Source organism: Choloepus didactylus, chromosome 8, assembly GCF_015220235.1.
Source record: "Choloepus didactylus isolate mChoDid1 chromosome 8, mChoDid1.pri, whole genome shotgun sequence".
NCBI lineage: Eukaryota > Metazoa > Chordata > Mammalia > Pilosa > Megalonychidae > Choloepus > Choloepus didactylus.
Genome location: NC_051314.1, coordinates 45,396,629 through 45,419,259, shown reverse-complemented (window position 1 = coordinate 45,419,259; position 22,631 = coordinate 45,396,629). Strand labels below are relative to the sequence as shown.

Sequence of the window (22,631 nt, the reverse complement as noted above, 5' to 3'; positions counted from 1 at the left end):
CCACTGAGTAAATGGGTAGGTATTAGCAGCCCCTCTAACTTACTGTATTTACCTTACTGTTCCTTTTCATATACCCAGTAATTGTCTGATCTCTCCTGGGGAAAATAGCATCTCAGTTTAGTGCCATCACATTTTTATGGATCCTTGTTTCACCTCTGCATTCTACACTTCTCAACAACTGCCATAACTGTTACCGGGTAAACCCTTTCACCACTGCTCTCCTTGGCTTACTTGTACTAACCTTTCCTTCTTTAAGTAAGGCTGCCAATAGCACATGAAAGAAAGAGAATTCATCAGAATGGATCTCCCTAAACTTCTCAGTATCTCCATCTCTAAACCTGTGTATATATGTATTTATGTATGTATGCATGTATATGTAGCCATCCTCATATCTTACAATCTGTAATTCAGGAACAGAAATGTTTTTTTTCTTATTTAAGGCTAGTCCTATTTTCTGTAAACGTACCTTTCAGTCCCCTCTGGGACTTTACATCATTATTTACATCTGTTTTATGTCAAATTATTATTTATTGTTGTGCTGTTCCTCTCAAGTTTCCCCTTTAAAAAAAAAAGAAGAGAAAGCTTTCCTTTTACCTCAAATTCACTTCTAGTCATTGTCTCAACTCTCTTACCCTTTACAATCAAGACTTGTGAGTGTTCTGCTCTTTCTTTCACTTCTTTATCACCCAACTTCCCTCTTCTACCTACTGAAATTTAGTTTCACCTTACTTCTATACTGTGTCCAGTGCAATAATTCTAAACTAAAAAATCTCATTATGGCATTTACTACCTAGTTTTAAATCCTCAGTTATTTTTCAATTTAGTGTGAGGTCCTCAAAGGCATTGCATGGTAACATTGGTAGGGAGTTAATAATGGTTAAATGAAAAATCAAATATTGTCAAAAAGGCAAAAACTTGATAAAAACTTTATTTTGTACAGTACAAATGACTTAAATTTTTTGACCCCACCCCAAAAGGAACCATTGTTTCTAGTTCCATAGTCCTATAAGCATTAGAACATCCAATCTGAACTGAAATATCAGGGAGTTTGAATGGGAGTAGATGGCAGAGTAGAAACATCTGTATTTCTACTAGTCTGTATTGTATTTCATCTGTCTTTGTTGAAGCCTGGCTCCTCCTAAATATCATTTCTTTTCTTTGTTTATGTTTTGTTTTCCCTTTCATTTTTATTGTGGAAAATTTTCAAGCTTTTGTGAAAATAGAATAATACATGGAGACGCTATATAACTTTCAGTTATTTTTAACTATTAATTGGATGTTTCATCTTCATCTACATATTCTTTGCTGTTGATTTTCTTTTTATTATGTTTTAAAAAAAATTTTAAAAATACATAAGTGGAAATATCTTTCAGTTATTTTCCTGCAATTTGTATTGTTGGAGCAAAGGCTAAGTGCATCTGTAATTGAGGAAGATATTGCCAGAATCCCTTTATATGTACTGTACTGTTTTGTATTCCTACCACTAATGCATGATAATGCCTGTTTCTTCTGCTTTTCTTCTGTTTTTCTTTTTTGCTATTTTTGAGTTAATTGATTAACTCAGTTCTTTTTTATTATTTTTCATTTTTGTTGAAATAAATACGTAAGTCTATAAATTTTCCTCTAAGCACTGCTTAGTCCGTATGTAGACATTCTCGTTAGTTCTGCAATTTAGGTTGTCTTTTTAATTTCACCTAGGATTTCATAGAGTTTTGAACTTTCCAGATGGAAAGAACTTTTTGTTTTCTCCTAGTTTTAGTGCAGTTTTTTTAGAGAATGATTTTTGTGCCATTTCTCCTTTTATTGTTTTTTTTGCTGATCTTATATGTGGACAATTTTCATGAATGTTTCATGTGCTCTTGAAAAGCAAGTAATCATTTATTATTGGGCTATAGAGTTTATTTTTTATAAGATCTACGTTAGTAATTATTTGGTTGATGTCCTCTATGTCCCTTTGATCTACTTTGGACTGAAGGAGTTGAGCTCTTTAAAATTTGTCTGTTATGAATGTGTTATTATAGATCCTTTGGTTTCTGCTTCATGAATATTGCTGCCATGCTATTTGTTTAATGGATATTCTTAACTATTATACCTTTATTGTGAATTTTAACCATGAAAAGTATAAGTTCCCTTCTATGTCTTTTTAATGTTTTTTCTATGTCTTCTGTTTTTCCTTGTCTGATATGGTTTCTTTTCATTTGTGTTTGCTTACCAGGCAATCATTATGTTTTTTATAAATTCAGTTTTGTTAAGATATATTCACAAACCATACAGTCATCCACAGTGTACAATCAGTTGTTCACAGTATCATTATATGGTTGTATATTCATCACCACAATAAATTTTAGAACATTTTCATTACCACACCAAAAAGAATAAGAATAAAAATTTAAGTATAAAAGGATACCCTTTCATCCCATGCCCCCATCCCTCCCTATTATTCATTTACTTTTTGTCCTCATTATTCTACTCATTTGTCCATACACTGGATAAAGGGAGTGGGACCATAAAATTTTCACAATCACATGGTCGCACAGGGTAAGCTATATAATTATACAATCGTCTTCAAGAATCAAGGCTACTGGGTTGCAGTTCAGCAGTTTTCAGGTATTTCCTTCTAGGTCTTCTGATACACTAAAAACTAAAAAGGAATATCTATATAATGCATATGAATAACTGCCGGAATGACCTGTCGGCTCTATTTGAAATCTCTCAGCCACTGAAACATTATTTCATTTCATTTCTCTTCCGTTTTTTGGTCCAAGAAGGCTTTCTCAATCCCATGATGACAGGGCCAAGCTCATCCCCATGAGTCCTGTCTCACATTGCCAGGGAGATTTAAATCCCTGAGAGTCATATCCCATGTAGGGGACAGGGCAGTGAGTTTACCTGCAGATTTGGCTTAGAGAGAGAGGCCACATATGAGCAACAAAAAGGTTCTTTGGGGGTGACTCTTTGGCACAATTTTAAGAAGGCTTAGCCTCTCCTTTGCACTAACAAACTTCATAAGGGCAATCCCCAAGATTGAGGGCTTGGCCTTCTGAATTGGTAGTCCCCAGTGCTTGTGAGACTATCATTTATTCCCCAGGTGGGAAAGTTTAATATATGCACATTTTCCCCCAGTCCCTCAAGGGGGCTTTGCAAATACATTTTTATTCTCGGCCCAGATTATACTGGGATATATCGGGGCTTCACACTAACTGTACAAACCGACCAGATTTCACTCCCTATTCAAAGTTCCATGTAAGTATGGGGTTTGAATAAACTGACCATGCAAATTAAATTATGTAGTGTGTTACCAAAAAAGAAAAAAATACAGATTTTACAGCTAATAGATAGCTCTTCCTTTGGTCTCACACAGAAGTTAAAGTTTTAAAACACCGTCAATATCGTCCTTTACCCTTTAATCTAATTTACCTAAATCCTAACCAAGTTCCTTTCGTTCATATCTCTGGTTGAAGTCTGAGCTCTTTTTTTCAGACTCCTTAACATGTGCTGTATGGGGTAATGCTGATATTCATAGCTGCCAGACTCTGGCTCTGAGACTCAGGTGTCACACAGACACCCGAAGTTCCAGGGACCAACCAGGTTAGACACAAAGAGCTCAGCATCTCAGAATTTAGAAATAGCCCTTTCAACTCAGGAATAGATGTAACTGCTGTAAGAGCTTACAATCTAGGAACCTTTAGAATAAGCCTTCCCCTGATGACCTATGTTCTCAGATTCAGTTCTCAGAGTTTGCACATTATAGTTAGTCCATATTAGTGAGGCATTATAATGTTTTCCTTTTCTGGTTTATTTCATTCAACATACTGTCCGCAATGTCCATTCACCTGGTTGCAACTTCATTCCTTCTTGTAGCAGCACAATATTCCACTGTATGTATACACCACAGTTCGCCATTATGTTCATCAGTTGATGTACCCCTAGGCCATCTCCATCCACTGCAAATTGTGAATACTAATACCAGAAACTCCACTGTGCAAATGTCCATTTGTGTCCTTCTTTTCAGTTCTTCCAAGTATTTAACCAGTAATAGGGTTGCAGGACCATATGGCAACCCCATGCTTAGCTTCCTGTGGAACCACCACCGTGCCCTCCAGATGGGCTGCACCATTCTTCTTCCCCACCAACAGTGATTAGGTACATTCCTTTCTCCACATTTTCTCCAGCACCTTTATCCCTCTGTTTATTTTTTAGATGGTTTTATTCACACACCATACATTCCACCCTAAGTAAACAATCAATGATTCCCTTTATAATCACATAGTTGTGCATTCACCACCACTATCTGTATGAGGACATTTCCATTTCTTCTATAAAGAAAGAGTAAGAGGTGAAAAAAGAAAAAAGGAATGAAAATATGACAGCTAAAAAGTAACAAAAGAAAAAAATTAAAATAAAATACAATAAAAAAGTAAGACAACACCACCAATGCCAAGAATCCTATACCCCCCCTCCTTATATCCGCCTTTTATAGACATTTAGCTTTGTTATATTGCCTTTATTACAATTAATAGAAGCATATTACAAAGTTCTTGTTAATTATAGACTCTAGTTTGCGTTGATTGTATTTTTTCCCCAATACCATCTGTGCTGGTTTGTATGTAGTATGTCCTCCAGAAAAAGCCATATTCTTTAATGCAGTCTTGTGTGGGCAGATTGATTAATTTTTTTGATTAGGGTGGACCTTTTGATTGGATGTTTCCATAGGGATTTGGCCCCGCCCATTCCGGGTAGGTCTTGATTAGTTTATTGGAGTCCTAAAAAGGAAGTTTGCATAGAAAGCAGAGAGATGAAAATTCTCTGGGATATGCTAAGCCAGGACAGGACACATATTATTAGACACTTGGAAGGCCCAGGCACTTGCTGATGCTTTGAGATGCTAGCCCAGAGTTTGCTCCAGAGAAGGTAGGAAAGGAAAAAATGCACCAAGATATGCTTGCTGTTGCTTAGGGATACACACAGAAGAACATTTGGACATGCTAAGCTAAGAGAAACACAGAGACATTTTGGAGAAAGCCATTTTGAAACCAGGACTCTGGGGCAAAAATCAGCGGATGCCAGCCATGTCCTTCCCAGATAACAGGTTTTCCGGTTGCCATCGGCCATTCTTCAGTGAAGGTATACTCATGTTGATGCCTTAATTTGGACATTTTCATGGCTTTCAGACTGTAAATTTGTTACCAAATAAGTCCCCTTTATAAAAGTCAATCCATTTCTGGTATTTTGCATAATGGCAGCATTAGCAAACCAGAACACCATCCCATTTTTAACACCTTGCAAAGTTGACATTCATGTGTTCTCCCTCATGTAAAAAAATTCTTATATTTGTACATTTAATCACAGTCATTGACTACTCACCGTTTCACTCAGTTATACTGTCTCAATCTTTATCTTCTATCTTTCCTTCTGGTGTCCTACATGCCCCTAACCTCCCTCTTTCAACTGTACTCACTTTCAGCTGTACCCACTTCTTTGTTCAGTGTACTTAGAATATTGTGCTACAATCACTCAGTATTGTGCTATCCATTTCTAGATCAACACAATCAATCCTGTTGAATATTCTGTACTCCTTCAGCATCAAATGCCCAATCATTACCCTGTTTCTATCTCCTGTTATCTTCATTTCTACACTCTTTTCCAAACCTCTCTCTTCTGTCTTTTCCTATCTGTCTGTAGCACTCCCTTTAGTGCTTCTTATGGAGGAGGTCTCCTATTCATGAACTCCCTCGGTGTCTCTTTTTCTCTAAATATTTTAAACTCTCCCTCATTTTGAAGGACAGTTTTGCTGGATATAGGATTCTTGGTTGGCAGTTTTTCTTTTTCAGTATCTTGAATATATCATACCACTGCCTTCTCACCTCCATGGTTTCGCCTGAGAAATCCGCACTTAGACTTATTGAGCTTCCCTTGTATGTGATGCATTGCTTTTCTCTTACTGCTTTCAGAATTCTCTCTTTGATATGACATTTGACAATCTGATTAGTAAGTGTCTTGGAGTAGGTCTATTTGGATCAGTTCTGTTTGGGGTACACTGTGCTTCTTGGACCTGTCATTTATGTCTTTCTTAAGAGTTGGGGAATTTTCATTATTTCCTCTATTATTCTTTCTGCCCCCTTTCCCTTCTCTTCTCCTTCTGGGACATATAACATGTATATTTGTGCACCTTATGTTATTTAGTTCCTTGACACACTGCTCGTAATTTTCCATTCTTTTCCCTGTCCTTTTTTGTGTAGGATTTCAGATGTTCTGTCCTCTAGTTCAGTAATCCTTTCTTCTGCCTCTCCAAGTCTGCTGCTGTATGTCTCCATTGTGTTTTTCATCTCTTTTATTGTGCCTTTCATTACTATAAGTTCTACAATTTGTTTTTTTAAGCTTATGAATTCTTCCTAATGGTTACCCAGTGTCTTCTTCATGTCCTTCATCTCTTTTGTCACATTTTCTTTCAACTTGCTGACTTGATTTACAAGTTTTTTTGAACATCTTTAATTAGTGGTTTTACCTCTTGAATCTCAGTTGAGTTGTTAGTTTGTTCCTTTGACTGGGTCATATCTTCATGTTTCCTAATGTGGCTTGTGATTTTTTGCTGTCTAGGCATCTGATTTTCTTGGTTAGTTTATTCTGGAGGTTGTTTTCTTTCTTTTGCCTTGGGTTTTCTTCTTGGTTTTCTTTGATGTCTATATGTCTTTGTTTCTCTCCCTGGCCAGTTGTCAGATTGGCTCTGCCCCCTAGTTTTCCCCCAAAGTCAGGCACTCACTGTGGCCTGCCACAAGGATGGGAGGTAGGCACTGGGCACCCCAGCAAGTTAATTGTATGTGGTAATATAGATCTGCTGGCTTCCAGTGGTGCTCAGTTTTCCACAGATCAGCAAGACCTGAGTTTGTTTTAGAGCCCTACTTTGACAGTTGGGTTGTCCATAGTTCTCAGCCAAAACAGGGCTAGGTTTCTGTGTAGGGCATGTAAACTAAATCCTGTGGTCCTAATAAAGGGTCTGAAGCATCTTTTTAAAAGCATTTCTATTTTCTTGCACTTTCTGTACTGTCCAGGAGATGGTGGTGTTTGGTAATTAATCATCCCCAGAGGCCACTTTGCTTCCGAGCATAGGCTATGTCTACACAGCTGAGCTGAAACTGCAGGATTCCTATGCCCTCACTTTGCCAGCCAAAATCTGGCTCAATGTGGGGCTCCACCTGTGGCAAAGTACTCCCTCAGCTGACCCAGTATTTTAGCCATCCCCAAGATAAGGAAATGGACACTGGTGCTGCTTCCCTGAAAGGTGGGGGAAGGGTTTTCAGACCCAGGGCTTGAAGCACAATCTCTGTCCACATTTTCTCAGTCTTTTTGTCCCTCACTGACCTGGGCCTTGAAATGTTTTCCCCAGTCCTCTGGGTCTTCAGACAGTTGGAGTATGTCTCACTTCTGTGGGAGATGTTAAAACCTGGGTTCCTGGTGAGATTCTGTGCCTTTCTGCATTGAGCCCAAGTGAGGGGGAGGGAAGAGGACTGGCTGGTCCAGGACAGAAGATTCCTGCCTGATAGTTCTTCTCTTTCTTCAATTTGGCATCTGCAGTTTCCTTCTCCAGTCTATATCCTCCTTCAGAGTTTCAAACAATTCAGAATTGTCCTTTTTTCTCCACTGAATCTCTGGAGAGGAGTTTTCAGTGCTCTTTATGTTGTCATGTTGATGACGTCACCCCAATCATTGTGTTTTAACCTTTCTGAATAATTTTTTGTTGTTGTTGTATGCTTGTATATAGTATTAATTTGGGTTTTACTATTTGGTCCATTCTTAAAATGTCTTCCTTTCATATAGGCCATTTTGGTTTATTAAATCAACCTTCATATTTAATCTCAGTTCCATCACTCCACTCAGGATAATGGTCTCTCTTTCTGGGGTGAAGCCTTGTTGACGATGCCTGGTTTCTGCCATTGCTGGGGCATTGCCACTTCCCGCTTTTCCTTTTGGCTTCCATAGGATTCCCTCCTGCACAAATGTGGATTCAGGCTGCATTTTGTTGGTTCTGAATACTTATTGCTCCACTTAGGAAAAAAGATCACTTTGTAATTTCTTTATCTCCCATTCACACTGGAAATTTATGTTGTATTTTTATTTCTCTGCTGTTCTTCATGAATTTTTTTTTTCACTGTTAAAAAACTAAAATCTTTTTATTTGAAAATATTTTCTTAAGAACCTCTTATTTTATTTTATTTTTTTTAATTCAGTTTTATTGAAATATATTCATAAACCATACAGTCATCCATTGTATACAATCAACTGTTCACAGTATGATCATATAGTTATGCGTTCATCACCACAATCTATTTCTGAACATTTTCCTTACATCAGAAAGAATCAGAATAAGAATAAAAAATAAAAGTGAAAAGAGAATACCCAAACCATCCCCCCATCCCACCCTATTTGTCATTTAGTTTTTACTCCCATTTTTCTACTGATTTTTTTTCAATTTTTTAACTTTGTTTATCAAAAAATTAAAAACAAACAGGCAAACAACAACCAAAAAAACCCCATAACATTTCAAACAAAGCAATGGATTAAGGAAAACAAATAACCTAAAATAACTACTTTGCTTCCAATATGTTCCTACCATACCCCAAGAAAATTAATAAACCATGTCCAAACAGAGGAGTAAGAAAAACAAATAATCTAAAATAACTACATTGCTTCCAACATGTTCCTACCATACCCCAAGAAAATTAACAACCCCTAAGAAAACAATGGAATAAGAGAAAAAAAAACCTAAAATAACTCTATTGCTTCCAACATGATCTTACTATATCCAAGAAAGTTTACAAACCATAATCATTCCTGAGCATTCCCATAACCTTGAGATTACCCTCCATAGTTTATCTGTTCTTCTTAGGATATCATTCCCCCTCCACTAATTGGTATCTCTAGGTCCCCTACATTCTACAGTATAAAACATTGTACATTTTTCACAGAATTCACATTAGTGGTAACATACAATATCTCTCTTTTTGTGCCTGGCTTATTTTGCTCAGCATTATGTCTTTTTTTTTTTTTTTTTTTTTTAATCTTCATTATATTGAGATATATTCATATACCACGCAGTCATACAAAACAAATCGTACTTTTGATTTTTCACAGTACCATTACATAGTGGTACATTCATCACCCAAATCAATCCCTGACACCTTCATTAGCACACACACAAGAATAACAAGAATAATAATTAGAGTGAAAAAGAGCAATTGAAGTAAAAAAGAACACTGGGTACCTTTGTCTGTTTGTTTCCTTCCCCTATTTTTCTACTCATCCATCCATAAACTAGACGAAGTGGAGTGTGGTCCTTATGGCTTTCCCAATCCCCTTGTCACCCCTCATAAGCTACATTTTTATACAACTGTCTTCAAGATTCATGGGTTCTGGGTTGTAGTTTGATAGTTTCAAGTATCCACCACCAGCTACCCCAATTCTTTAGAACCTAAAAAGGGTTGTCTAAAGTGTGCGTAAGAGTGCCCACCAGAGTGACCTCTCGGCTTCTTTTGGATTCTCTCTGCCACTGAAGCTTATTTCATTTCCTTTCACATCCCCCTTTTGGTCAAGAAGATGTTCTCCGTGCCACGATGCCAGGTCTACATTCCTCCCCGGGAGTCATATTCCACGTTGCCAGGGAGATTCACTCCCCTGGGTGTCTGATCCCACGTAGGGGGGAGGGTAGTGATTTCACCTTTCAAGTTGGCTTAGCTAGAGAGACAGGGCCACATCTGAGCAACAAAGAGGCACTCGGGAGGAGGCTCTTAGGCACAACCATAGGGAGGCCTAGCCTCTCCTTTGCAGCAACCGTCTTCCCAGGGGTATAACCTGTGGTAGAGGGCCCAACCCATCAAACCACCAGTCCCCTATGTCTGTGGTCATGTTAGCAACCATGGAGGTGGGGTAGGCGAATACCCCTGCATTCTCCACAGGCTCCTCAAGGGGGCACTACATCTTTTTTTTTTTTCCTTGTTTTCCTTTTTTTTTTTTTTTTTTTAACTTTCCCTTCTTTTTTAAATCAACTGTATGAAAAAAAAGTTAAAAAGAAAACAAACATACAATAAAAGAACATTTCAAAGAGACCATAACAAGGGAGTAAGAAAAAGACAACTAACCTAAGATAACTGCTTAACTTCCAACATGTTCCTACTTTACCCCAAGAAAGTTACCTAATATAGCAACATTTCTGTGAACTTGCTCCTACTATATCCATCAGAAATTAACAGACCATAGTCATTCCTGTGCATCCCCAGAACGTTAAATAGCTTATCTGTTCTTCTTGGCTTATTGTTCCCCCTTCCTTAATTGCTCTCTATTGCTAGTTCCCCTACATTCTACATTATAAGCCATTTGTTTTACATTTTTCAAAGTTCACATTAGTGGTAGCATATAATATTTCTCGTTTTGTGCCTGGCTGATTTCGCTTAGCATTATGTCCTCAAGGTTCATCCATGTTGTCATATGTTTCACGAGATCGTTCCTTCTTACTGCCGCGTAGTATTCCATCGTGTGTATATACCACATTTTATTTATCCACTCATCTGTTGAAGGACATTTGGGTTGTTTCCATCTTTTGGCAATTGTGGATAATGCTGCTATGAACATTGGCGTGCAGATATCTGTTCGTGTCACTGCTTTCCGATCATCCGGGTATATACTGAGAAGTGCAATCGCTGGATCGAATGGTAACTCTATATCTAGTTTTCTAAGGAACTGCCAGACTGACTTCCAGAGTGGCTGAACCATTATACAGTCCCACCAACAATGAATAAGAGTTCCAATTTCTCCACATCCCCTCCAGCATTTGTAGTTTCCTGTTTGTTTAATGGCAGCCATTCTAACCGGTGTTAGATGGTATCTCATTGTGGTCTTAATTTGCATCTCTCTAATAGCTAGTGAAGCTGAACATTTTTTCATGTGTTTCTTGGCCATTTGTATTTCCTCTTCAGAGAACTGTCTTTTCATATCTTTTGCCCATTTTATAATTGGGCTGGCTGTACTATTGTCATTGAGTTGTAGGATTTCTTTGTATATGCAAGATATCAGTCTTTTGTCAGATACATGGTTTCCAAAAATTTTTTCCCATTGAGTTGGCTGCCTCTTTACCTTTTTGAGAAATTCCTTTGAGGTGCAGAAACTTCTAAGCCTGAGGAGTTCCCATTTATCTATTTTCTCTTTTGTTGCTTGTGCTTTGGGTGTAAAGTCTAGGAAGTGGCCGCCTAATACAAGGTCTTGAAGATGTTTTCCTACATTATCTTCTAGGAGTTTTATGGTACTTTCTTTTATATTGAGATCTTTGGTCCATTTTGAGTTAATTTTTGTGTAGGGGGTGAGGTAGGGGTCCTCTTTCATTCTTTTGGATATGGATATCCAACTCTCCCAGCCCCATTTGTTGAAAAGACCATTATGACTCAGTTCAGTGACTTTGGGGGCCTTATCAAAGATCAGTCGGCCATAGATCTGGGGGTCTGTCTCCGAATTCTCAATTTGATTCCATTGATCTATATGTCTATCTTTGTGCCAGTACCATGCTGTTTTGGCAACTGTGGCTTTATAATAAGCTTCAAAGTCAGGGAGTGTAAGTCCTCCCACTTCGTTTTTCTTTTTTAGAGTGTCTTTAGCAATTCGAGGCATCTTCCCTTTCCAAATAAATTTGATAACTAGCTTTTCCAAGTCTGCAAAGTAGGTTGTTGGAATTTTGATTGGGATTGCATTGAATCTGTAGATGAGTTTGGGTAGAATTGACATCTTAATGACATTTAGTCTTCCTATCCATGAACATGGAATATTTTTCCATCTTTTAAGGTCCCCTTCTATTTCTTTTAGTAGAGTTATGTAGTTTTCTTTGTATAAGTCTTTTACATCTTTGGTTAAGTTTATTCCTAGGTACTTGATTTTTTTAGTTGCTATTGAAAATGGTATCTTTTTCTTGAGTGTCTCTTCAGTTTGTTCATTTCTAGCATATAGAAACATTACTGACTTATGTGCATTAACCTTGTATCCCGCTACTTTGCTAAATTTGTTTATTAGCTCTAGTAGCTGTATCGTCGATTTCTCAGGGTTTTCTAGATATAAGATCATATCATCTGCAAACAATGAGAGTTTTACTTCTTCTTTTCCAATTTGGATGCCTTTTATTTCTTTGTCTTGCCGGATTGCCGTGGCTAGCACTTCCAGCACAATGTTGAATAACAGTGGTGACAGCGGGCATCCTTGTCTTGTTCCTGATCTTAGAGGGAAGGCTTTCAGTCTCTCACCATTGAGTACTATGCTGGCTGTGGGTTTTTCATATATGCTCTTTATCATGTTGAGGAAGTTTCCTTCAATTCCTACCTTTTGAAGTGTTTTTATCAAAAAGGGATGTTGGATTTTGTCAAATGCTTTTTCAGCATCTATTGAGATGATCAATTGATTTTTCCCTTTTGACTTGTTAATGTGTTGTAATACATTGATTGATTTTCTTATGTTGAACCATCCTTGCATGCCTGGAATAAACCCCACTTGGTCATGGTGTATGATTTTTTTAATGTGTCTTTGGATTCGATTTGCAAGTATTTTGTTGAGGATTTTTGCATCTATATTCATTAGGGAGATTGGCTGGTAGTTTTCCTTTTTTGTAGCATCTTTGCCTGGTTTTGGTATTAGATTGATGTTAGCTTCATAAAATGAGTTAGGTAGTGTTCCATTTTCTTCAATGTTTTGAAAGAGTTTGAGTAAGATTGGTGTCAGTTCTTTCTGGAAAGTTTGGTAGAATTCCCCTGTGAAGCCATCTGGCCCTGGGCATTTATTTGTGCGAAGATTTTTGATGACTGATTGGATCTCTTTGCTTATGATGGGTTGGTTGAGGTCTTCTGTTTCTTCTCTGGTCAGTCTAGGTTGTTCATATGTTTCCAGGAAATTGTCCATTTCCTCTACATTATCCAGTTTGTTGCCATACAGTTAGTTGTCCATAGTATCCTCTTATAATTTTTTTAATTTCTTCAGGATCTGCAGTTATGTCACCTTTTTCATTCATTATTTTGTTTATATGGGTCTTCTGTCTTTTTGATTTTGTGAGTCTAGCTAGGGGCTTGTCAATCTTGTTGATCTTCTCAAAGAACCAACTTTTGGTGATATTTATCCTCTCTATTGTTTTTTTGTTTTCTATGTCATTTATTTCTGCTTTAATCCTTGTTATTTCTTTTCTTGTACTTGGTTTAGGATTGGTTTGCTGTTCATTTTCTAGCTTCTTCAGTTGATCCATTAGTTCTTTGATTTTGGCTCTTTCTTCCTTTTTAATATATGCGTTTAGTGCTATAAATTTCCCCCTTAGCACTGCTTTTGCTGCATCCCATAGGTTTTGGTATGTTGTGTTCTCATTTTCATTCGTCTCTATATATTTAGCAATTTCTCTTGCTATTTCTTCTTTAACCCACTGATTGTTTAGGAGTGTGTTGTTTAACCTCCAGGTATTTGTGAATTTTCTAAGTCTCTGATGGTTATTGACTTCTAATTGTATTCCATTGTGGTCAGAGAATGTGCTTTGAATAATTTCAATCTTTTTAAATTTATTGAGGCTTGTTTTGTGTCCCAGCATATGATCTATTCTGGAGAAAGTTCCATGAGCACTAGAAAAGTATGTGTATCCTGGTGATTTGGGATGTAATGTCCTGTATATGTCTGTTAAATCTAATTCATTTATCAGATTGTTTAGGTTTTCAATTTCCTTATTGGTCTTCTGTCTGTTTGATCTATCTATAGGAGAGAGTGATGTGTTGAAGTCTCCCACAATTATTGTGGAAACATCAATTGCTTCCTTTAGTTTTGCCAGTGTTTCTCTCATGTATTTTGTGGCACCTTGGTTGGGTGCATAGACATTTACGATTATTATTTCTTCTTGCTGAATTGCCCCTTTTATTAGTACGTAGTGGCCTTCTTTGTCTCTCAAAACATCCCTGCATTTGAAGTCTATTTCATCTGAGATTAATATTGCTACACCTGCTTTCTTTTGGCTGTAGCTTGCATGAAATATTTTTTTCCATCATTTCACTTTCAGTTTCTTTGTGTCCCTGTGTCTAAGATGAGTCTCTTGTATGCAGCATATTGATGGTTCATTTTTTTTGACCCATTCTGCGAATCTATATCTTTTAATTGGGGAGTTTAATCCATTTACATTCAATGTTATAACCGTGAAGGTATTTCTTGAATCAGCCATCTTATCCTTTGGTTTATGTTTGTCATATTTTTCCCCTCTGTCTATTAATATCCTTTATTGTACCCATACCGAATCTCTTTAGTACTGAACCTTTCTCCAAGTCTCTCTGTCCTTTCTTTGTTTCTCTGTCTGTAGGGCTCCCTTGAGTATCTCCAGTAGGGCAGGTCTCTTGTTAGCAAATTCTCTCAGCATTTGTTTGTCTGTGAAAAATTTAAGCTCTCCCTCAAATTTGAAGGAGAGCTTTGCTGGATAAAGTATTCTTGGCTGGAAATTTTTCTCACTCAGAATTTTAAATATATCGTGCCACTGCCTTCTCGCCTCCATGGTGGCTGCTGAGTAGTCACTACTTAGTCTTATGCTGTTTCCTTTGTATGTGGTGAATTGCTTTTCTCTTGCTGCTTTCAGAACTTGCTCCTTCTCTTCTGTGTTTGATAGTGTGATCAGTATATGTCTCGGAGTGGGTTTATTTGGATTTATTCTATTTGGAGTTCGCTGAGCATTTATGATTTGTGTATTTATGTTGTTTAGAAGATTTGGGAAGTTTTCCCCAACAATTTCTTTGAATACTCTTCCTAGACCTTTACCCTTTTCTTCCCCTTCTGGGACACCAATGAGTCTTATATTTGGACGTTTCATATTATCTATCATATCCTTGAGGTCCATTTCAATTTTTTCAATTTTTTTCCCCATTCTTTCTTTTATGCTTTCATTTTCCATTCTGTCATCTTCCAGGTCACTGATTCGTTGTTCAACTTCCTCTAGTCTTGTACTATGAGTGTCCAGAATCTTTTTAATTTGGTCAACAGTTTCTTTAATTTCCGTAAGATCATCCATTTTTTTATTTAGTCTTGCAATGTCTTCTTTATGCTCTTCTAGGGTCTTCTTGATTTCCTTTATCTCCCGTACTATGGTCTCATTGTTCATCTTTAGTTCTTTGAGTAGTTGCTCTAGGTGCTGTGTCTCTTCTGGTCTTTTGATTTGGGTGCTTGGGCTTGGGTTATCCATATCATCTGGTTTTTTCATATGCTTTATAATTTTCTGTTGTTTTTGGCCTCGTGGCATTTGCTGAACTTCATAGGGTTCTTTTAGGATTTGTAGACCAATTGAAGTCCTTATCTCTAATTTATCAGATCTACAGCTTCGTGGAGTACACTTTCTCTAACTAACCAGCAGGTGGTGTCCACGAGCCACCTGTTCTCCACAAGCCAGTTCTCCCCTGCTTAGCCTTTTTGGTGAGTGGGGGAGTGAGTCTTGTGGGGTCCAATTGGTGTACCAAGCTTGCGTGTGTAGTTGGTGTTGCCTGCCCTGTATATGGGGCGTGTTTCTGGGCAGTCAGGGGGGGGGGTGGCTCTAACAATCAAATCTCCCTGGTGATCCTAGAGTTTTAAAGCTGCTGCAATAGTCTAATCCTTCAGTTCAGTCCTGCCACAGTTTGTCTCTGCCACTGACCCACAAGTCCTTGGTATTGGCGTATGGCTCCTGAGACTTGCAAGTGGGCCCCTCTTCCAGGCCGTGCACCCTGGGTCCTCTGTTGAGGGATGACTGTGCTATGTCACAGGTGAGTGCCGTCCCTCCAGGGCAGTTCTGGGCTGCTGGGCTGTGTAGGGAGGCTCCCAGTCTGCTGAAATGATGGCTGAATGGGGCTTTGTTAATTCACACTGCTCTGCCTTCCCAACTCTGGGACAATCAGCTGAGGTTGCAGGGAAGGCTAATGTCCACGCCCAGTTTTGTGGTGTGTGCCTGTTATTTGAAGCGCTTCCGTCACACTGGGTTGTCTGGGGCAGTTCTGGGCTATGGGGCTGGCGATGGGCAGGAGTGTTTCCTGTCCACCAGGATGATGGCTGTGAGCGGACACCCCCCTTTTCTTGGGAAGTTGTGGTGTTTAGTGAATTTTCTCAGCCACTGGATTATTGCGTTTTGTCTCAGAGCTCTCCTAGTTCTGCTCTTGACTTGACCTGCCCAAATAGCAAGTCTTTGAAGCTTTCTGTATTGGGCTTCTTAGAGTAATTGTTTTAGAAAAAGAAAAAAGGATTAAAAAAAAAACAACAAAAAAACAAAAACAAAACAAAACAAAAAAAATGGGCCCTCCTCAGAGATCTAATGGGTTATTGAAATGCTAAGAGACAAAGCAACCAGGGCCATTAAGGAAAGGTCCACAGGGCAGAGAGATCAGCTTTTCTTCAGGATTTGCATATGCGCCTCCGGGCCCTTCCCCTTTCTATGTTCACCAGAACTCCAAAATCCTCCGCTTTTATTTTGGAGTTTTTCGTGTTGTTTTTTTTCTATGCCTGTCTCCTCTCTGCTGGGCTGGCTGCTCTCAGATTCTCTGGTGTCTTGTCTCAGTCTATCTATGGTTGGCGTTTGAATCAGTAGACTGGGTTTCCGATAAGGGCTGCCACTGCAGTTCTCCCTTCTCCTTCCCGGAGCTGACAGCCCCTCCTCCCCCGGGACTGAGGCTGGCAGGGAGGGGCGCGGGTCCCCTGGCCGCAAAAACTTACAGATTTCGCTGATCTCAGCAGTTCCACGTTTTCATGAGTGTTGTATGAAGTATGCCCAAAGTCAGATTGCTCTGTGGTGTCCAGTCCACGCAGTTCCTGGCTTTCTACCTACTTTCCTGGAGGAGTAACTAAAACATACAGCTCACCAGTCTGCCATCTTCAGTCCTCCTCTTATTTTATTTTGATTCTTCATGAATTTTTGTAGGAGGTATGGGCAGATCTGTATCTAGGCAGTCACTGATTTCTCTACCCCTCTCTTCTTTTTTGAGATGGGTAAAATGTTAGTGGCTTTTACAAAGCAAGCTTCTGTTTTGCAAAAGTTTTGAGGCATATTTTTGAAACTATGATATATAATATTTTTTAGTGAGTTAAATTTTCCTATGAGGCTGTCCTGTCTTTTTTGGTATCACCAATGACATTTCCCATTTAGAAATATTGCTATTTGGGGTACAGATTTTTTAATTTTAAAATTATAATTTAAAATACCTATAGAAATAATTTTTTTATTATTGGAATGAGGGTGACTGCATTGATAAGGTATGTTACTATATTGGCACACAGTAAAGCAAGCTTAAAATAAAGAAAACGACTGTAAGAAGAAATGTTTGCACTCCCATTCATTTACTCTTCATTGCCAGCAGTGCTGTATGGGGTGTTTTGTAGCTAGTGGAATTCCTGGGATAGGATATCTGCAAGATTGATGTTAAAACTGCCATAATATTAATTGATGTACTTGAGGTATCTCTATGTAGTACAGAACAAACAGGGTAAAGACTTCTTTCCTGTCTGTTGGATACAATGAAAACACTGTATTTATTGAGTGTGAGACGACTTTATATGAGAAAGTAGATGTTCTGAAGACCAACTGGGGTCTGTTTTTCATCTTCAGGAACTGCTAACAGAGATTCTGTTTAAGCAAAGTGAAAAGTACAAATTTTGACTTTCAATGATATATTGAGGCTAAGAACTCTTGTGGAGGTGCACAAAGATAGATTTGTGTTTATAAATTAATAAGTTAATCCTCTGTCCTATATTTCTTTAGAAAATGAAATAAAATTGGAAGCAATATCACAGTATTTTGCATTTCTAGTTTCAAGTTTAATCTGTTCCTAATTCTTACTAAACTGTAGTCAATGCAGGAGTTAATATGTAATATTAGCTCTAATTATTCTTTTTACTAGAAAACATTAATGCATAATTTTATCTGATTGATCTGTTTCCACCTAAGTGAATGAGAATCAAAACTGCTTCAATCTTTTAACAGCAGTTCATTTAGAAATAAGATATGCTAACGTTTTCCATTCGAACTAAGCTTTAGAATTGTAGAAAGGGAAACATAATGTGAAATATTTATGACTGATTTCAGATGAGATATTTAACAAATGTAATAGTTTTCATTTTAATGCGATAAATGAAAGTTAAATAGCACATTTTTAATTGTCTTTAATATTTAAATATATGTGCTCTGGTTATGGAAATAGGTGGGTTTTATTATTAATCATAAGTTATTTTAAATTAGAAATATAATTCAAAATAGATGCATATGTTTTTGAGATAAAAATTATTTTTTGGTCAGATGTAGTAAACAAAATAAACTATTGTATTGGGGTATATGCGTTCATAAAAATTGTATAAATTAAATAATCTGTTTACATTTTTATATTTTTTCTACAATTGGATCTATTTTGGCAGCAAGCTTTTGATTATGGATTATTTTGACATGATCAGACATTATTCTTGCATGTTTTGAATGCACAAAATATTCATTTTTATTTTAGCTCATTAAGTTCACCTTAGGCTGATAATTTTAAAGATGGATTTATTTTAATGATGAGATTTTACTATACTTTTTGTTAATTAAAAATATTTTATGTTTCTTTTCTTGAAGACACATGACTCTTACCCTTTATATCTTAATTTAATTTGGGTAGATTACAGTTTAAGGTTTTAGGTTTATTATGATATCATTATAATATTTCATCTTTACTTTTTTATGAAATTTGTCATATGTAAATTAAAGTGAAATAGGTAAAAAAGAAAAGTGAATAGAATATAAAGAACTGTTTCATGAGCGTATGGTGCCAAATTGATCATTAAAGTTTTTGAAATTGGTCTGTGGGAAATCTTTAGTATTTTGAGTTACTATTTTTTATTTAGTTTTTTTTTTTTAAGAATAGCCAAAGCAAATGAAAATTAGGTGATTTATAATATGCGTCTAGTTTTTGACCTTCCTCCAGTTTTTATGTTGGCTTTATTGATTTCTAGCAGAAATCAATAATCAATAATGAATTGAAACTAAATTAATTTTGAGGAAATTCATGCTATATGACAAAATTGTTCTATAAATTTTAAGAAAAATTACAATTAATGTAATAAATATAATAATAACTTCTTTTTGACCATCAGGCATTTATTTTAAGTGCTTTGTTCGTATTAACTCATTTGTGTTTACTGTCAGTGCTATGAGTTAGGTACTAATTAAAACCTTTTGTTTTTTATGTAAGAAAACAGAGGATCGGAGAAGTTAAGTAAATTGCCTACAATCACACAGCTAATAAGTGATAGATTCAGGATTTGAAACTCAGCAGTCTAGCCTTAGAGTCTATTTTTTAATTGCCTCATTATACTGCCTTTCTAATAAATATACATTTAATACTTAATTCTTAATTACTCTTGTTATAGTGTATAACAAACAACTCTTTATGCCAAAACAAATGTAATGATTTGAGGTTTATTCATTAATTTACTGAGCACCTACTATGTGCTCAGCACTTTTCCAGGCACAGCAGCATTGATACAGCAATAACCTCAACAAACATCCATCTTGATCTCAGCCAAGCATATTTCTTAGTGTAAATATTTTTCTATACTTGTATAGAATTGGAGCAAATTGCCATATATCCTTTGCTCCTGCTGCTGAATTTTCAGACAATATTGGTTTTTGGAAAGTTGACTATGGTATTATAAGTATGAATGATATTGAAATAATTCAGCATTTTCACATAGGCCCAGTTGCTATGTCATGGCTTCTGGGGCATGTGCGTAGATTAATGCTAGCTTCCGAATGTCGCTTTATTAAAAAAAAAAAGTAAAATAAAGTTCTGGATATTTTGCTTGTAGAAATGCTTATATTTAGTGAATTTTCTAGAGTCCACTAGATGGTGCTAGCTTACTTTTTAGTTTGAGATGCAGCTCAATACCTCCTGTAAAGCTAAAAAGGGATTTTACAATTCTACCTGTCTGTGCTCCTCAGTTTACAGATGAAGAAAACAGACCCACATAATTTTACATCTGACTCCTGACAGAGCTGGGGCTAGAATCCAAGTTTCCTTATTCCTGTTTCAGTATTCTTGTTCCCACACAGGTATAATTCTGAAGGATTTTTGCATTTTAAATGAAAAATCTCAAGTGTAACAGCATATTTTGTACATGCAGCTGAGAAACTGCCAGATTTAGCAATCACTGAACAGCTGAAAGAGGTAGAACTTCACCAAATCCTCATTTAATAAAAACTTTTAGCCTGTTAAAAGCTTTAGTTTTGCTGTCCTTTACAGGAGGTGTTTGTTTCTGTGTCTTTAAGGTTTTATTAGATCATTGGCTCATTTCTGTGGGAGGAATTCTTTGAAATAGATACTTGTAGCAAGTAGGGTCAGATGTACTTTTTTGCCGTGGGTAAGGGCTATTTGAGAGGTAAACACACTTGCCTTAAGTTTTACATTGTAGGACATAGGAAGCTTTTAAAAGTTGATCAAGAATATATTGAAGCAGTAGAATTGAGAATATTTAAACATACTGTTTATATTTTATTTAAATCCTTTGAAAGAGGCTATTGAAATATTTATTTAAATATTTATTTAAATCCTTTGAAAGAGGCTATTGAATATTTGTGGCTTTGTTGGTTTTGTTTTGTTTTGGATTGGGGACGTGGAAGAGATATCAGATCTTTTGACTGGGAAAGAACAGTTTTTTCAGAGATGTTGAGGAACTAATAGTACACTTAGGTTAGGCTTGCTGTAAGTATGTTGCTCAGTTCTCATCCTTCATTTGACAGCAATGAATTTGTTGGATTAAAAGAGAAAGAGTGGCAACTAACTCTGCCTTCTTTCCAACTAGATCCCTGTTTTGATCCAAATGCCTTGGCTGGATCAAGTTGCTGTTTAATCAGTTGTGTTTAGACTTCTGAATATGTATTATCTCCTATTCCTTCTTCAAGGTTTAGCTCAAACATTTGCTCTCTCTGAAACCTTATTTGATCACCAGAGTTTTAGTTTTTTTTAATTCCCTGTTTTTTAGAATAATTGTCAGTAAACAATATTTATTATTTTAGTACCCACCTTGTGAAAATGCTGCACAGAGTGCTTTAAAATACCATTTTTAATCTTCCCAAATTCATGAAATCACCCTCACTCCACAGATAAAGGAACTAAGGCTTGGAGAAGTTAAGTAACTTGCCTACTTCCACACAGCTAGTTTTAGAACAGACAGGTTTTATTGAAACCCAGGACTGCCTGCTTCCAGAGCCTATTCATTGCCCATTATGCCATACTGTTGGTTGATTGACTGTGTGACTGACACTATTAGCATAATCATGGAGAAAAAGTTATATATATATATATGATTCCCATGATGATTATAGGTTAATATATTTATTCTATATCTGATTTTTTTGCTTTAAATATTTTGAGGATATTGTGTCTAGTACATGAAAACTGGTGAATGTTATTTATGTTTCTGTTAATTGATCAGTTTTATAATTTTTAAACCCTCTGTGTCTGATACAGATATAACCAAATCAGCTTTCTATTGTTAGTATGGTGATTTCCAAACTTTTTGGACTCAGGACCTTTTACACTCTTATAAATATAAAGAGCTTTTCTTTATATGGGTTACATCTGTCAATATTTACTGTATTAGAAAATAAACTGGGAAAAATTTAGTTATTAATTCATTTAGAACTTATAATTATAAATCCTTTACATTCATAGCATTTACAAGTAATAAATATGTTTTCTGAAACAAAAAAAATTGTAGTGAGACAAGAGGGACATTGTTCCACATGTTTGCAACTCTCTTTAATGTATAGCTTAATGGAAGAGAGCTGGATTCCCATATTTGCCTCTGTAATCAATTTGCTACAGTATTACACATCATGTAGCCTCTGGAAAACTCCACCATATACTCTGTGTTCTTAAAAGTAGTTTTGTTGAGATACATTCACATAACATACTATCCATCCAGTGTGTGCAATCGGTGGCTTTTAGTATAATCACAGTTGTGCATTCATTACCACACTCAATATTAGAACATTTTCATTACTCCAAAAAGAAAAACCTCATACACCTTAGCAGTCACCTCTTAATCCCTCTATCCTCCCCAGCCCTACATAACCACTAATCTAATTCTGTCTCCTTAAATTTATTTATATTTACATTTTATATAAATGTAATCGTACAATATGTAATACTTTGTATTTGGTTTCTTTCACTTTAGTGTAATGTTTTTTAGAATTATCATTTTTTTATTAGATAGGCTTAAGTTTACAGAAAAATCATGTAAAAAATACAACATTCCCATATACCCCATTATTGAACTTTGCATTGGTGGGTTCCTTTGTTACAATTGCTGAAAGAATATTAAAATATTACTGTTAACTATAGTCCATAGTTTAATTAGATGTATTTTCTCCATATACTACCTTATTATCAACACCTTGCAATACTTATTGTCTTATATTTGTTACAATTCATTAAAGAATGTTTTTGTATTTATAGTATTAACCACAATTCATCATCCACAGCAGGATTCATTGTGTTATACAGTCCCATGTTTTATCTTCTAACTTTCCTTCTAGTAACAATCATGACCCAAAACTTCTTCTTTCAACCACATTCACCAGCATAATTCAGTTTTATGTTAATTAC

The 22,631-nt window shown here is 36.4% G+C and overlaps 1 protein-coding gene across 4 annotated transcripts in view; it reads left to right on the top strand.

Annotated features, from left to right (window-relative positions):
• Positions 1–22,631, top strand: part of LRRIQ1 (leucine rich repeats and IQ motif containing 1) — a 250,333-nt gene that overhangs the window by 44,201 nt on the left and 183,501 nt on the right. The gene's annotated exons all lie outside the window — the stretch shown is intronic.